The sequence below is a fragment of the Macaca fascicularis genome, chromosome 3 (genome assembly GCF_037993035.2).
Source record: "Macaca fascicularis isolate 582-1 chromosome 3, T2T-MFA8v1.1".
Taxonomy (NCBI): domain Eukaryota; kingdom Metazoa; phylum Chordata; class Mammalia; order Primates; family Cercopithecidae; genus Macaca; species Macaca fascicularis.
The window spans coordinates 72,417,407-72,433,589 of NC_088377.1; the positions used below are offsets into that span (position 1 = coordinate 72,417,407).

The window sequence follows — 16,183 nt, forward strand, 5'->3', positions numbered from 1 at the left end:
GTAACATCACTCAGTTTCTGGGCCCAGCAATATGTCACAATTTTCTCTGTGGGCAGAGTGCAGGCTGAAGAGAAGAGCCATATTTCCTAGGTGATGGATGGAGAGATATGTCACAAGGTCCCCTGTGGTAAGGGCCCAGGCAATATCTTTCTATCTCCTAGGTTTTGGGCCCAGTGATATGTCACAAATACTCAAAATATGCAAGGCCAAGCCTAAAGAGGAAAGTCACATCACCTAAGTGCTGGGGCCAGCCACATATCACAATACATAATGTATTCAGGGCCCAGGCAAGAGGCAAGAATCACATCACCTAGGTGCTGGGCTCAGAAATACATCACAATTCTTAGGCAGACCCAAGTAGATGAGTAGGTTTATATCACCTATTGCTGGAACCAGCAATATGTCATAATACCTTTTGAGGAAGCACCTTGGGCAGGAGAGTCACATTACCTTGGTGAGGGGCTCAGAGATACGTCACAATATTCCCTTTGGATAGGGCTTAGAAAGAAAAGTTACATAACCTAAAGATTATGCCCAGCTCTATGTCATCATCGGCCCAGAGGGCAGGGCTCAGGCGTGAGAGAAGAATCACATCACATAGCTGCTGGGCAAAGCAATGTGTGACAATCCCCAATGTGGTCAGGTTTAAGAAAAAAGAGGAGAGTCATATTATTTAGGTGATGAGCCCAGAGGTATATCACAATCATTCCTGTGGGCACAGGCCAGGCAGAAGAGTCACATCATGTGTTTGCTGGGCACAGTGATAAGTCACTTTCATTTCTGTAGGCATGGCACAGGCAGGAGAAGAGTGCCAACATCTCAGTGCTGGGCCTAGAGGTATATCACAACTTTTCTTATGGGCAAAGTTCAGGTAATAGAGGAGAGCCACATCAAATAGGCAATGGGTCCTTAGGTATGTTACAATAGCTCCGAAACAGCATCCAGGGAGAAGGCTCACATCACCTTGGCACTGGGTCCAGCAATATGTCACAATGCTTTCTGAGGTCAAGGCCGAGACAAACGAGCAATGTCACTTTGATGTTGAGCCCAATGATATGTCACAATGTCCTCTGTAGGCAGAATCTAGGAAGAAGAGGAGTCACATCAGTGAGGTGCTAGGCTCAGTGATATGTTACAATTCCACTTGTAAGTAGAAACCATGCAAATAAAGAGAGTCTCATTATCTGGGCCATGGGTGGAAAGATATGTCACAATGCCTTCTGTAGGCAGAGCACAGGCTGGGGGATTAAATCCCCCACAGGGGCCCGGTGGCCCCTGTGGGCAAGGCATAGAGAAGACAGTCATATAACCTAAGTGTGAAGAACAGTCATATGTCAAAATTCTCCCTGTAGGCAAAACTAAGGCAAGAGAATAAATTCACATCGACTAAGTGCTGGGTGCAGCAATACATCACCATTCAATTTGTCGGCTGAGTCCAAGCAGGAGAGTAAAATTGCTCAAGTGCTAGGCTGAAGTGTATGTCACAATCGCAGCTGCAGAAAGGTCCAGGCATGAAATTAAGAATCCTGCACATGTCCAGGTTCCAGGAATGACAGGCACCACCTCCTGTATGTTGAGTCTAAGTGTATGACCCACAGTCTCAACACTTTACTGAATCCATCTACTAGAGCTTCAATCCCTCCTGCAGACTATGTCCTTTTAATGGAGTCAAAGCCTCACAGATATGCTTGATCTTGTTCTGAAGGTCACCTACCCACCTATGAACCAAAGCCGTGTATGAGTTAATTTTTCAACTTCAACTTTTTTTAGATGTGAGATTCAGAACCTCAACAGTGGCCTGTGTTCATGTAGAAGAATGACAATTTTACTGTTGGCTGGGTGTATGTATAAGTATCATAATCTCACCTGTATTCCATGCTTTGTTAGGACACCCTCTGTAACACCTGAGGGCTTTATACAATATAAAGTCACAATCTGCTCTAAGACTTTTGTGTTTATATGAACCCATGATTCTACCGGTAGCCCAAAGCTCAAATAAGAGAGTAAACATCTCTCCAATTCAATGTGTCTACATAGAACAGATCTAACCTGCCAGAATTAGAAATGAGTTGCCATTTCAACTGTAGCTGGATGTTTACATGTGACAATCACAGTCCAAACTGTGAGCTGTGTCAACATGTGAGGATAAGGACCTCCCCAGTGGGCACTGTCTATGTGTGTGAGGGTGACAATATTAACAGTTTGTGGGGTGTACATATGAGAAACATAACCTCGCTTATTTAGTGTGCCCTGTGATGACACTCTCTGTACCACTTGAGGGCTTTATATGATATGTAAGACTGGTAACTTTTTATGACCTTCATACAAAGAGGAGACTTATCATCTTACTTTATTTCCTAAGTCTAGCTATGTAAGACAGTATCTCTTCTATTGGCTGGTTTGAAGTATGAGAGTAATCAATACACCTGTGAGCTGGCTAAAATGTATGTCACAAACCCACTTGTGGGTTGTGAGAAGAATCATACCATGTAGGTTTTTGGCCAAGGATATGTCACAGTCTTCCCTTAGGGCAGAAATCAAGCAGGAGAGTCATATCACCTAGGTGCTCAGCCTGACAGATATGTTACAATCCTCTCCTGAAAGCAGAGCACACGCAGCAGTCATAGTGAAGTGGCTTCATTGTCTGGGGAAACACCCGAAGTTTGTTGTCCTGCTCTGAGAAGAGTAATGACTCGAACACACACACGGAATGAGTTTAAGGAGCAGAAAGTTTAATACACAAAAGACAGGAGAGAGGGAGAGAGCTTCCTCCTGTGGAGAAAGTGGGTCACCATAGCAGGTTTCCAGGTTTGGAGCAGAATGTGATCAATTTTATAGAGAGGCTTGAGGAGGTGGTGATTGATTTATATATGGCCCAGGAAATTGGTTTGACCAGGTGTGGCATTTACTTAGCACACGAGGAAACGGGCCCTCCCACACTAATCTTATTATGCAAATGTGGCCTCTACCTGGCCGGTACCATGACACCCACACACGGTGACAAAGTAAAGGGAGAGGGAATCACCATTTTGAGTGTACTTGGCTTTTAGTACAGCTGCCCGTATTTACATATGCAAACTTCCAGCTTGCTTATCTATGCTTGCAGTTTGACTTTTCAGGCTGCTTTCTTTTAGAAAAGAAATGGTTTTTTGGTTGCTTTTCATTGAAGGAAAATTCCACCGAGAACTCTTGTACCCTTGTTAACTGCCTAAAATAATTTTTTTTAACTCCTATATTATTCACCCCTCAGAAGATGGTATTCTAACTGCTATTGGGGGTGTTGGACAATGAATCTTTCTGGCTACTTCCTGCTGAAAAGGGGTGTCGTGTGGGGGAACAGCAGCTGAGACTCCTCCTGAGGTTTATTTAAGTGTTCTCAGAAGAATGACATGTCCACAGGTGGTTCTGTTTGCAGCGCCATTTGGAGTTTTCTTCTAGGTAAAAACAGACAAATTTTACAAGAAGTTTTAGAATATAGGGTTTTAACATGAGTATTAAAATTATTATTATTAGTGAGAGTATTATAGGTCATAACTATGACAGTAGAGTTTGATACCTGTTATTTCAATAGATTTGTAATAGGGGTAGGCCTCCACTAGATGTTGCTATACATTACCAGAAACATTAATGTAAAAGTAACATTTTTCTTTGAGAAACACATACATTTATCCCCTTGGCTTGCCATCAGGAGATAATTTTAGGTTCAGGCAATTTTTTATAACTTGCAATATGATTGAGAGAAATACACTATTCAGTGGCTAAAGTAACTTGTGTTAATCTAGGCAATTTCTCTCCTTTATTAAGTTCATTCATGACTTCCACAGATTATCTTACAACATTCTTAAACTTTCTGACTTGTCTTAAATATCCTTCCTTTTAAAACCAGACTTTTTAGAGTAAGAATTTACCATACAAGCCTTGCTTATAAAATCTCTCTTATTTATAACCTTCTTTCCATAGCTTAGAGTGCATCATATTGCCAATCATTAATAAAAAGTCGTATCAAGCTCAGTGATAGTATAACTTTCCTGCTTATTTCTTGTCTGTAACTATTACCCTTGCTATGAGGATAATAATTAAGCAAAGCAACCTTGACTAAATTTTTTTTACAATTATTCAATTATTATTCCTTTTATAAAAATGAATATTAGGCAAAGTATTATGGCAATTCAAATTTTACAAGTAGAATTCCACACTGTGAGTGCCATAGTGTATAGTTCTACTACAAATAGAGTGAGTTTAGCAGCTCCCACAAGAGTGATGTAGTAGATAATTTTTATTTATAAATTTTATTCGTCAAGATATAGAATTTCCCTTTGGGGTTCTATGAAGTTATGAATGCAATCCTATGAATACTTAAAATTCTCTTGTAAATATGTGTTAAAAGAGAAGTTTTGGCCGGGCGCGGTGGCTCACGCCTGTAATCCCAGCACTTTGGGAGGCCGAGGCGGGCGGATCACAAGGTCAGGAGATCGAGACCACGGTGAAACCCCGTCTCTACTAAAAATACAAAAAATTAGCCGGGCGCGGTTGTGGGCGCCTGTAGTCCCAGCTACTCGGGAGGCTGAGGCAGGAGAATGGCGTGAACCCGGGAGGCGGAGCTTGCAGTGAGCCGAGATCGTGCCACTGCACTCCAGCCTGGGCGACAGAGCGAGACTCCGTCTCAAAAAAAAAAAAAAAAAAAGAGAAGTTTTAATAGTTGATGGCAATCTTGGAGAGGAAAAATAGAAATGACAAAAAGTATCCGATGAGGTAGCAGTGAGTAAGATGAGTAGCCCTCAGTTACTTATCTTTTATGATTTTCAGCTTAAGATTTTCTGTTTCTTCACACTGATATTCAGGACATTCCTCTGGGCTTGTAAGGGGTTGCTCCCTCAGTTCTTCAGGCCTTGACTTGAGTGTGATGTATCCAAGAGTTGATATCTGTAATTTTTCTTTTTTTTTCTGAGATGGAGTCTTGCTCTGTCACCCAGGCTGAAGTGTAGTGGTGTGATCTTGGCTCACTGCAACCTCAGCCTCCTGGGTTCAAGTGTTTCTCCTGCCTCAGCCTCCCGAGTAGCTGAAATCACAGCCCCGCACCATGCAGCCCAGCTAATTTTTGTATTTTTAGTAGAGACGAGGTTTCACCATGGCCAGGCTGGTCTCAAACTCCTGGCCTCAGGTTATTCGCCCACCTTGGCCTCCCAAAGTGCTGGGATTACAGTTATGAACCACCACGCCCAGCAGATACCTGTAACTTTTATTGCCAAGGGAAGAGGGGGTTGAAAAAAGAACAGTGTAGGGCCCTTCCCAGCTTGGGCTTAAGGAAAGAGAGAGAGAGGTGTGAGATTTACTAATAGCAAATATCCTGGGTTAAATAAAGGTGGTCCTATTTCTTGGGGTTAGGCTACTGCTAGTTGTGTTAATTTTTGTTGGAAGTGAGCTAGAGAGGTTATATACTTAACCAAATTAAGTTTTCTGTTTTAATAGAAAAATCATTGGTAAGAAAAGGCCATTTATAGAGCTTAGACCTAATTTTGTTTTTGTTTGTTTGTTTGAGACAGAGTCCCGCTCCGTCTCCCAGGCTGGAGTGTAGTGGCACGATCTTGGCTCACTGCAAGCTCCGCATCCTAGGTTCACGTCATTCTCCCACCTCAGCCTCCTGAGTAGCTGGAACTATAGGTGCCCACCACCATGCCCAGCTTATTTTGTTTCTGTATTTTTAATAGAGATGGAGTTTCAACGTATTAGCCAGGATGGTCTCGATCTCCTGACCTTGGGATCCACCTGCCTCAGGCTCCCAAAGTGCTAGGATTACAGGGCTGAGCCACCATGCCCGGCCTAGACCTAACTTGGAAGGCATATTTCTTATCCAAAGTAAGGCCATGGGAAGAGTGACAAGTTTTTTGAGGTGTCTCTTGATAATATTATTTGTTCTCTACCTTTACTGAGAATCGGGGTTTTTAAGCACAATGGAGACGATATTCTATGCTTAGCACATTTGAGACCCCCATGTGACAGCTGCCTTAAATGAGGGGCCATTGTCACTTTGAAGGTATTTAGGTAGACCAAAGCAGGGAGTTTGTTGGTTTGTTTTATCTTTTTCTGAGACAGAGTCTTGCTTTGTCACCCAGGTTGGAGTGCAGTGGTGCAATCTCAGCTCACTGCAACCTCTGCCTCCCAGGTTCAAGCAATTCTCCTGCCTCAGCCTCCTGAATAGCTACAAGTGTGCACCACCACGCCTAATTTTTTTGTATTTTTAGAAATGACGAGGTTTCACCATGTTGGCCAGGCTGGTCTCAAACTTCTGAACTCATGATCTGCTCGCCTCGGCCTCCCAAAGTGCTGGGACTACAGGCCTGAGCCACCGCGCCTGGCTGGAGTTATTTTATTAATTAACACTTTTGTTACCTTAGAGACCTTTGGGCATGGAAATGCTTCCACCCAGTTAGCAAAAGTATATACCCATAACAGAAGGTATTGGATACCCTTTGTCTTTGGCATGTGGGTGAAGTCTATCTGCCAGTCCTCCCCTGGATAGCTTCCTATTTGGGGGGTTTTAGGAGGAAGGAGCCACCTGTTCAGGGAATTATTTTTAAGACAGACTTCATGGGAATTAGCAACCTGTTTGACTGTTTTTAGTAAGTTCTCTCCTGAAAACAATTAAAGGAAGGAAGGTAATCCAAACAGTCATTTAAAAATATGATTAGTATGGCTACTGTTCTTGAAGACTCAAATGTGAGGCTTACTGGGGAGAGGATGAACCCCCTGCAATACACACATTGGTCATGCTTTAAACCAGTTTTCTTTCATGGAGGACCTAGTCATTACATGGGGCTGAGAGAGGTTTTGGAGCAACTGAAAATTTCAGGCCAGGGCACACCCTGGTGTTATCCAAAGGCTTCTGGACTAAAGCCAGCCTCTAACCACCCATCCAGGTGTTAGCAAAGAGAATCTCCAGCTATCCTGTTGCAAAATTTCTCCTTTTCTATCTGTAGTCACCATGTCTTTTATCTTTTCTGTGTATGCAATGTGCAGGAATTTTTACAATTCAGGGAAACAGTTCTGTTAGGAAACATCGGCAAATACCATAGTAACCCAATAAGCATCTCTCTCTACACATCCTCTGGTGAGCACATGGTATTTCTAAGCCAACAGCACCCCCTAGTGGAAATAGAAATTCTCTCCATGAGGCACATTGTCACTCTTCTGCAATACACTGTAGCTTCCCAATTCTCTTTTTGCACCACTAAAAATCAGGCTCTATGCCCTTCTGTGAGTGAGAGAATGCTGCCTTTAACAATTAAGAGTAAAATGTCCTCCATAGCCAAATTTTAGTTTGAATACTGTCCTATCAGCAGAAAAATGCCATTAGGTCCCTACTGTTCTTTAAGGCACCTATTCTGTCTTTAACTAAAATAGTACTTAATTAGTAAGGGGACTTTACATCCAAAAGCTAACCAGAATCATTTTCTAAGGGTAAATGATTTAGCATGGGGCATAAGAGTAGAATACAGAGTTCCATCTAGCACAATCCCTCCATTAAATGAGCCTTACCCAAAGGCAACTATTACATACTCTTTCCCGAAATCCATTTTTTGGGGTGGCACACAGATCACACAAGTCTAGAAAGTCAAAGGGAAATCACAAGTGGACAAATAAGGCTATGTGGGTAATTGTGGCTAAAACCATCACCTAGTTCATCTGGTTTCATGGCTTGGAGAGGTCACACCCACAACCATGAGTGACACATTTAACATGGTGCCAGGAACCAAGGAGAGAAAAGAGTAGAGGTGACACTCCAACTGTTTTCCCTTCACCCTTGGTCATACCCAAAAAAAGGGAGACTAAAAGGACTCTTTTATTCTCACTTTTTCTAGATGGGCAACAGACCAACTTCAGCTTGCACCCTTCTAGAGTGCATTCTATAACACTGGAACTTCTTTAACCTTGGGACTTTGAAGAATAAAGCAACTCATTTTCTTTTGCACATGGGCATAGCATTTATACTAAACCTTTACAAGCGTTGTAAAATCAACCCAGCTTTTTAAAAAGTCATATCAGGCAGGCTTATAGAAAATTATTCACCAGAACTAGAAAAGCAAATTCCAGGGAAGCCATCTGAGAATCCCCCTTATTGAGAGCCACCTCAAGTTCTCTTAATACAAGACCTTAGCCAAATAAAGGAAGACATAGGCTGATTTTCTGATGACCCCCAGTAAGTATATAGAAGCTTTCCAAAATTTAACTCAGGTGTTTCACCTTACATGGAAGGATGTTACGCTGCTCCTAAACCAAACCCTAACTGCAGCTGAAAAGCAGGCAGCTCTACAGGAAGCAGGGAATTTCAGAAATGAACAATATGTAGCCTACAATGCACTCAGGTATGAGAGGAGAGTCACATCACATAGGAGCTGGGCCAAGCAATATGTAGCAAATCTCCACTGCAGAAAAGTCTGAAAAAATGAAGGGTCACATCAACTAGGTGATGAAATCAGAAATATAGCAAAATGATTCCTGTGGGCAAAGACCGAGCAGAAGAAATTACACCATGTATGTGATAAGCTTAGTAATACATCACTCTCTCTTCCTTAGGCATGATTCAAGCAAAAGAAAAGTCACATTACCTAGCTGTTAGGCCCAGAGTTATGTCACAATCTCTATTATAACAGAAGCTCAGGTAAGAGTCATATCAAATAGATGACGGTCCCAGAGGTATGTCACAATGCCTCTTGTTAGCAGGGTACAGGCATACCAACTCACATCACCTCGGTGCTGAGTTCAGCAATATGTCACAATGCTTTCTGAGAGCAAGGCCAAAGCAAAAGGGCAACATCACCTTGTTGTTGGGCCCAGTGATATGTCACAATGTTCCTTGTGGGCAAAACATAGAAAGAGGCACATCAGCTAGGTGCTGGGCCTAGCAATGTTTTGATACACCCTGTAAGGAGAAACCAGGCAGAAACAGTCTTATTACCTGTGTGATGAGCAGAAAGATATGTCACAATGCTCTCTGTAAGCAGGGCCTAGGCAAGAGTTATATCACCTGGGTGTGGACCCAGCAATATGTCACAACAGCCCATGTGGGCAAGGCACAGGCAGGAGAGCCACATAACCTGGGTGGTGGGTGCAGCAATATGTCACAGGGTTCCCTGTGGGCAGTGCCAAGGCAGGAGAATAGATTTACGTTAGGTCCTGGGTTCAGCAATGTTTCAATCCAATCTGTGGACTGAGCCCAGGCAGAAGAGTTGAATCACTCAGGTGCTGGGCAGAGGCATATGTCACAATCACAGCTGCAGGAATGTTCATAAATGAGATTAACAATCCTGCACATGTCCAGATTCCAGGTATGAGAATCAACACCTCTTTTATGTTGGGCCTAAGTACATGATTCACAATCTCAACAGTGGACTAGATCCATGGGCAAGAGCCTCAATTCCTCTCACAGACTGTTTTCTTAGTGGAGTCACAGTCTTTCAGGTATAGTGAATCTTGGTCTGAGAGTCAATAACCCACCTGTGGACTGAAATAAACAATGTTCAACTTTTGGCACTTTTTTGATTGTGGGATTCAGAATCTCAACAATGGGTTGTGTTCATGTGGGAGGGTGACAATCATTACTGTTGGCTGGGTATGCTTATGAGTGTCACAATCTCACCTGTGTCCTGAGGTTTATTAGAACATTCTCTGTCCTACTTGAGGGCTATGTACTGGGAGTTACAATCTTGTGTGAGACCTTCATGCTGGTATGGACCCATAATTGTACCTGTGGCCCTAAGCCCAGGTATGAGAGTCAACATGTCTCCAACTGGCTGAGTCCAGATAGAAGATGCCTTACCTGCCTGTGAGCTGGGTTTAGAAATGTTTCACCATTTCAACTCTGGCTGAATGTTCACATATGACAGTAACAATTTCAACTATGGACTGTGTTTGAGATTAAGAACCTCATCAGTGAGCTCCATCCTTGTGGGAGGGTGACAATACTAAGGGTTTTTAGGTGAGCATATGAGAAACACAACGTTACCTGTGTGCTAGGCTCTGCAATGACACTTTCTGTACCATTCAAGACTTTTACACAATATGCAAGAGTGGCATTTATAATCTTTATAAAGAGGAGGCCCGTGAACTCACCTATTTGCCTAAGCCTTGCTAAGAGACACAGGATCTCTGCTATTGGCTGGTTTAAGGTATAAGACTTATTATGCCATCTGTGAGCTGGGCCAAGATAAATGTGACAATTACACCGGTGGATAGGGAATAAGTAGAGTCACATAACCTGTTTTTTTGGAGCCAGGAATATGCCATAATCTTCCTGGAGGCCAGGGACTAGGCATCACCTGTTTGCTGGGCCCGGGAATATATCACACTGCTTTCTGTCAGCCAGGCCCAGGCAGGAGAGACACATCACCTGGTTGCTAAGCCCAGTAATATGTCACAATTTTCTTTGTGGGCAAGGTGCAGGCAGAAGAGGAGAGACACATTTCCTAGGTGATGGATAAAGAGATATGTCACAAGGCCCCATGTGAGCAGGGCCCAGGTGGTACTCCCATTCCCTACATGTTGAGCCCAGCGATATGTCAGAATACCCAGAATACACAGGGTCCAGACAATAGAAAAATGTCACATTAGCTAGGTACTGGCCCAGCGATACACCACAATTTTTTTATTTTTTGCCAGAACCTAAGCAGTAGAGGAGAGTCACATCACCTAGTTTCTGGGTCCAGCGATATGTCACAGGACATGGCCCAGGCAAAAAAGTAAAATTATTTATGTGAAAGACCCAGAGATATGCTACATTGTCCTCTGTGTGTAGGGCTAACAGAGAAGAAAAGTATTACATAACCTAGGTGCTCATGCCACCTGTTTCACAATCACCCCAAGTGGCAGGGCCCAGTCATGACGGTCACATCACATAGGTTCTGGACCAAGTGATATGTCACAATATTCTCTCTGTACAGTTTACAGGAAGACAGTCACATAATCTAGCTGATGGGCTTAGAGATATGTCAAAATAACCCCTGTGGGCAGGGACCAGACAGAAGGATTACCTCACCTGTGTGCTGGGTTTGGCAATAAGCCATCTTTCTTCTGTGGGTATGACCCTGTCAGAAGAGAGTCACATCACCTAGGTTTTGGTGCCAGAACTATGTCACATTTCTTCTTATGGGCAAAGCCCAGGTAAGATGGGAGAGTCCCATCAAAGAGTTGATGAAGTCAGAAATATGTCACAATGCCCTCTGTGAGCAAGGCTCAGGCAGGAGACTCCCATCACCTGGGTGCTGGGCCCAGCAATATGTCACAATGTCTTCCGAAAGTAGGGCAAAGGCAACATTAATGTCACCTTAGTGTAGCGCAAAGTGAAATGTCACATCTTCATGTGGGTGGGCCTTAGAAAGATGGGAAGAGTCCCATCAGCTAGGTGCTGTACCCAGCAATAGGCAAAAATATCCCATCTGAACAGAAACCAGACAGGAGTCATATTAGCTGGGTGATGAGTGCAGAGACACATCACAATGCTCGTGTAGGCAAGGCCAAGGCTGAAGAGTTACATTACATGGGTGTTACACTAAGCAGTATGTCACAATGGCCCAGGTGGGCAGGGAAAAAATAGGAGAATCACATAAGCTGAGTTTTGAGCCCAGGGACACCCCAGTGTCCCCTATAGGCAGAGACATTAAAGAAACGGTGACTTACATCACTTGGATGCAAGGCCCAGGGATATTCCACCATCTCCCCTGTGGGCAGCACCAAGGCAGGAGTATGGAGTCACATGTGCTGGGTTCAGTGATATGTCACAATTGCACCTATGGACTGGGCCCAGACTTGAGAGTCAAATCACTCAAGTACTGAGCAGAGACATATGCTACAATCACACCTGCAGGATGGTTTAGAGATTAGATTAACAATCTCACACATGTCCCAGTTCTAAATCTGAGAGTCAACACCTCCTGTATGTTGGATCTAATTACAAGAGTCACAATCTCAATGGTGCACTCAACTTGTTTATGAGAGTCTGAGGTTTTCCTTCAGACTATGTACCCTTACTGGAGTCACAAGATTCACAGATGTGCTAAATACTGTGAACTGAATCCACATATAAGAGTCAAGTTTCCAGGCTGGGGGTGGTGCCTCATGTCTATAATCCCAGCACTTTGGGAGGTCAAGGCAGGACTTGAGGCCAGGAGTTTGAGAGCAGTCTGGGCAACATGGTGAAACCGTGTCTGTAGTAAACATACAAAAATTAGCTGGGTGTGGTGGCACATGCCTGTAATTCCAGCCACTCAGGAGGTTGAGGCATGAGAATTGCTTGAACCCAGAAAGTGGAGGTTGCAGGAGCTGAGAGTGCACCACAGCACTCCAGCCTGTGTGTCAAAGTGAGTGAAACTCTTAAAAAAAAAAAAAAAAAAAAAGTCAAATTTCCAACTTTTGACTGTTTTCATGACAGAGACTCAGGACCTCAACAGTGCGCTGTGTTCATGTGTAAAGACAACAATTTTTACTGTTGGCTGGGTGTGTATATGAGTGTCACAATTTTGCCTGTGTTCTAGGCTCTCTCAGTACCACACGAGAGCTTTCTACAGTATTAACGGAGTTGCAAACCACTCTATGACCTTCATGATGGTATACACCCATGATTGTACCTGTGTCTCTAAGCCCAGGTATGAGAGTCAGCATCTCTATCACTGGCTGGTTCCACATAAAAGAGGACAGGCATGGAGGCTCATGCCTGTAATCCCAGCACTTTGGGAGGCCGAGGCAGGTGGATCACTTGAGGTCGGGAGTCCGAGACCAGCCTGGCCAACATGGTGAAACCCCATCTCTACTAAAAATACAAAAATTAGCCTGGTGCGGTGGGGCACATCTGTAATCCCAGCTACCCAGGAAGCTGAGGCAGGAGAATCAATTAAAGCCGGGAGGTGGAGGTTGCAGTGAGCCGTTATTGAACTACTATACATCAGCCTGGGTGACAGAGTGAGATTTTGTCTCCAAAAAAATAAAATAAATAAAATAAAAATGAAAAATAAGAGTCCTCACCTGCCTCGGAGCTAGATTAGAAATGAGTCACCACCCCAACTACAGCCAGATGTTCACAAATAACAGTCACAATTTCAACTCCATCCACATGTGAGATTCAAGACCTTACCAGTAGGCTCTGTCCATGTGTGAGGGCAAAATCCTAATGGCTGATAGAGTGTGCATATGAAAAACACAATCTCACCTGTGTCCTGGGTCCTGTGATGAGACTGTCTGTACCACCTGAAAAAGTTATATATGTGAGAGACTGGTAATCCACTATGATATTCATACAGAGGAGATCCAGGATCTTACTCATTTCCCTAAGTCTAGCTTCAAGAAACAGTATCGGCCGGGCGCGGTGGCTCAAGCCTGTAATCCCAGCACTTTGGGAGGCCGAGACGGGCGGATCACGAGGTCAGGAGATCGAGACCATCCTGGCTAACACAGTGAAACCCCGTCTCTACTAAAAAAATACAAAAAACTAGCCGGGCGAGGTGGCGGGTGCCTGTAGTCCCAGCTACTCGGGAGGCTGAGGCAGGAGAATGGCGTAGACCCGGGAGGCGGAGCTTGCAGTGAGCTGAGATCCGGCCACTGTACTCCAGCCTGGGCAACAGAGCGAGACTCCGTCTCCAAAAAAAAAAAAAAAAAAGAAACAGTATCTCTCCTACTGGCTGGTTTGAGGCATGAGAGTTATCATCTCACCCATGAGCTGAACAAGGATATATTTTACAATCCCACCTGTTGATAGAGAGTAAGCAGGAGCGTGACATCACCTGGGCACTAGGCCAGGAATATGTCACAATTTTCCCTGATGGCAGGAACCAGTCAGAAGAGTAACATCAGCTGGGTGATCAGCCAGGGATATGTTACAATCCTGTTCTGAAAGCAGGGCACAGGCAGCAGAGTCACAGCATCTGGGTGCTGAGCCCAGAGACATGTCACAATGCTCCCTGGGAGCAAGGCCCAGGAAAAGGAAGCACATCACCCTGTTGCCAAGTCAATGTTATTGTCACATTCTCCCCTGTGGGCCAAGTGCAGGCTGTAGAGGAGTCACATCTCCTTGGTGAGGAATACAGAGATATGTCACCAGGGTCTTGAGAGTCATAGGGCTAGAGCCCTGTTTGCAGGGCATAGGCATGTACCTCCCAAATTCTACATGTTTGGCCCAGTGATATGTCACAGTACTCATATGTGGGACCCATGAAAGAGGAGAGTCACATCACCTAGGTGCTAGGTCCAGCGATACATCACCATCCTACATGTTGGCAGAGACCAGGCAGAAGGAGAAGGCCACATCACCTAAATCATGAATGTAAAAATATATCATAATACCCTTTGGGCAGGACCCATGCAGGAGAGTCACCTTGCTTAGGTATTGGACCCAGCCATATGTCACATGCAGTGTGACAGTAGGTAGCTAGTCTGGTATAAGCAGGGCAAGAAAGGGCGCCCCACTCCACACACACCAGAAATGTCAGGTGGCAATCAGGTAATGGCCAGGCAGTTAACTGTCTCGCTAAAGTAATAACTGGTGACAGCTGTTGCCAGGGAACAGCAGTCTCCTAATAGAAAACACCTAAAACTGGTCATCAGTAGCTTCCCAGTGAGATATCAGGAGTTGGGTGGGTTAGGAGAACTAATGCAAGACCCTAGAAGTATGCCAACACATAAAATCCCAAGAGAAGAGAGTCACATCATGACAGTAATGGCAACAGAGATATGACACACAATGACCCTGTAGGCAGGGCCGAGGCAGGAGAGTTACATCAACTGGGTGTTGGACCAAGTAAAATGTTACAACGGCGCCTGTGGGCAGGGCACAGGCAGGAGAGTCACATAACCCGGGTGTGCTGCCCAGCAATGTGTCACAATGTCCCCTATGGAAAGCACCAAGGCAGTAGAGGAGACTCACATCACTTGGGTGCAAGGTCCAGCAATCTGTCAAGATGCTCCTGTGGGAAGTACCAAGGAAAAAGAACAGAGTCACATCACCTAGGTTGGGGTTCAGCAGTATGTCACAATTTCCATCTGCGGGCTGGGTGCAGGCAAGAGTCTAATCATTCAGGTGCTGAGAAGAGGCATATGTCATAATCACACCTGCAAAAAGGTCTAGGGATGAGATTAACAATCTTGTACATGTCCTAGTTCTTGGTAAGAGTCAACATCCCCTGTATTTTCTAAGTATACAAGTCACAATATTAACAGTGGATAGATTCGTGCATGAGAGCCTTGATCTCCCCTGTGGACTGTGTACCTGTAGCAGAGTCACAGCCTCACAAATGTGCTAAATCTTGGTCCTGAGTCACTCATCATTCTGTGAATGGAATTTATGTAGGGGAGTCAATTTCCCAACTTTCCACCACCTTCAGATGTGATATTCAGAACCCGAGCAATGAACTGTGTTTATAAAAGATGACAAACTTTACAATTGGCTGGGTATGTATACAAGTAACACAATCTGACCTGTGTGCTGGGCCCTGTTAAAAACACACTCTGTACCACCCAAGGGCTTTAGAATGTGGCAATCTGTTGGCCAGGTGCGGTGGCTCACACCTGTAATCCCAGCACTTTGGGAGGCCAAGGCAGGTAGATCACGAGGTCAGGAGTTCAAGATCAGCCTGGCCAAGATGGTGAAAGTCCATCTTACTAAAAATACAAAAATTAGCTGGGTGTGGTGGTACACGCCTGTAGTCCCAGCTACTCAGGAGGCTGAGGCAGAATTGCTTGAACCCAGGAGGCAGTGGTTTCAGTGAGCTGAGATGACACCACTATACTCCAGCCTCTCGAGAGAGAGACTGTCTCGAAAAAATAGTAATAACAAAACAAAAAAATAAATTTGGTATGAGACCTTCATGCTGGTATGGACCCATGATTGTACCTATGGACCTAAGAGCAAGTAGAAGAGCTAACATTCCTTCAATTGGCTGGGTTCAGATATGAGAGTTCTCACCTACCTATGAGCTGGGTTTATAAATGAATCATCCTCTCAACTGCAGCAGGACGTTGATATATGACAATCACAATTTCAACTGTAGACCTCATACATGTGTGTAGTTTAGAACCTCATGAGTGGGCTCTTTCAATGTGTAAGGGTGACAATCCTAACAGTTGGCAGGGTGTGCATAGAAAAAACAATCTCACCTGTGTGCTGGGCCCTGTAATTACACTATCTGTAACACTTGAGGGC

General features: G+C 44.3%; 1 long non-coding RNA gene across 2 annotated transcripts in view; it reads right to left on the bottom strand.

Moving 5' to 3' along the window:
* Positions 1-1,387: 1,387 nt before the first annotated feature.
* Positions 1,388-16,183, bottom strand: part of LOC135970125 (uncharacterized) — a 49,276-nt gene continuing 34,480 nt past the window's right edge. For both annotated transcript variants that reach the window (XR_010585616.2, XR_010585615.2), the window contains exon 3: positions 1,388-3,434. This is a non-coding gene — a long non-coding RNA (uncharacterized lncRNA). The remainder of the gene's footprint in view (positions 3,435-16,183) is intronic.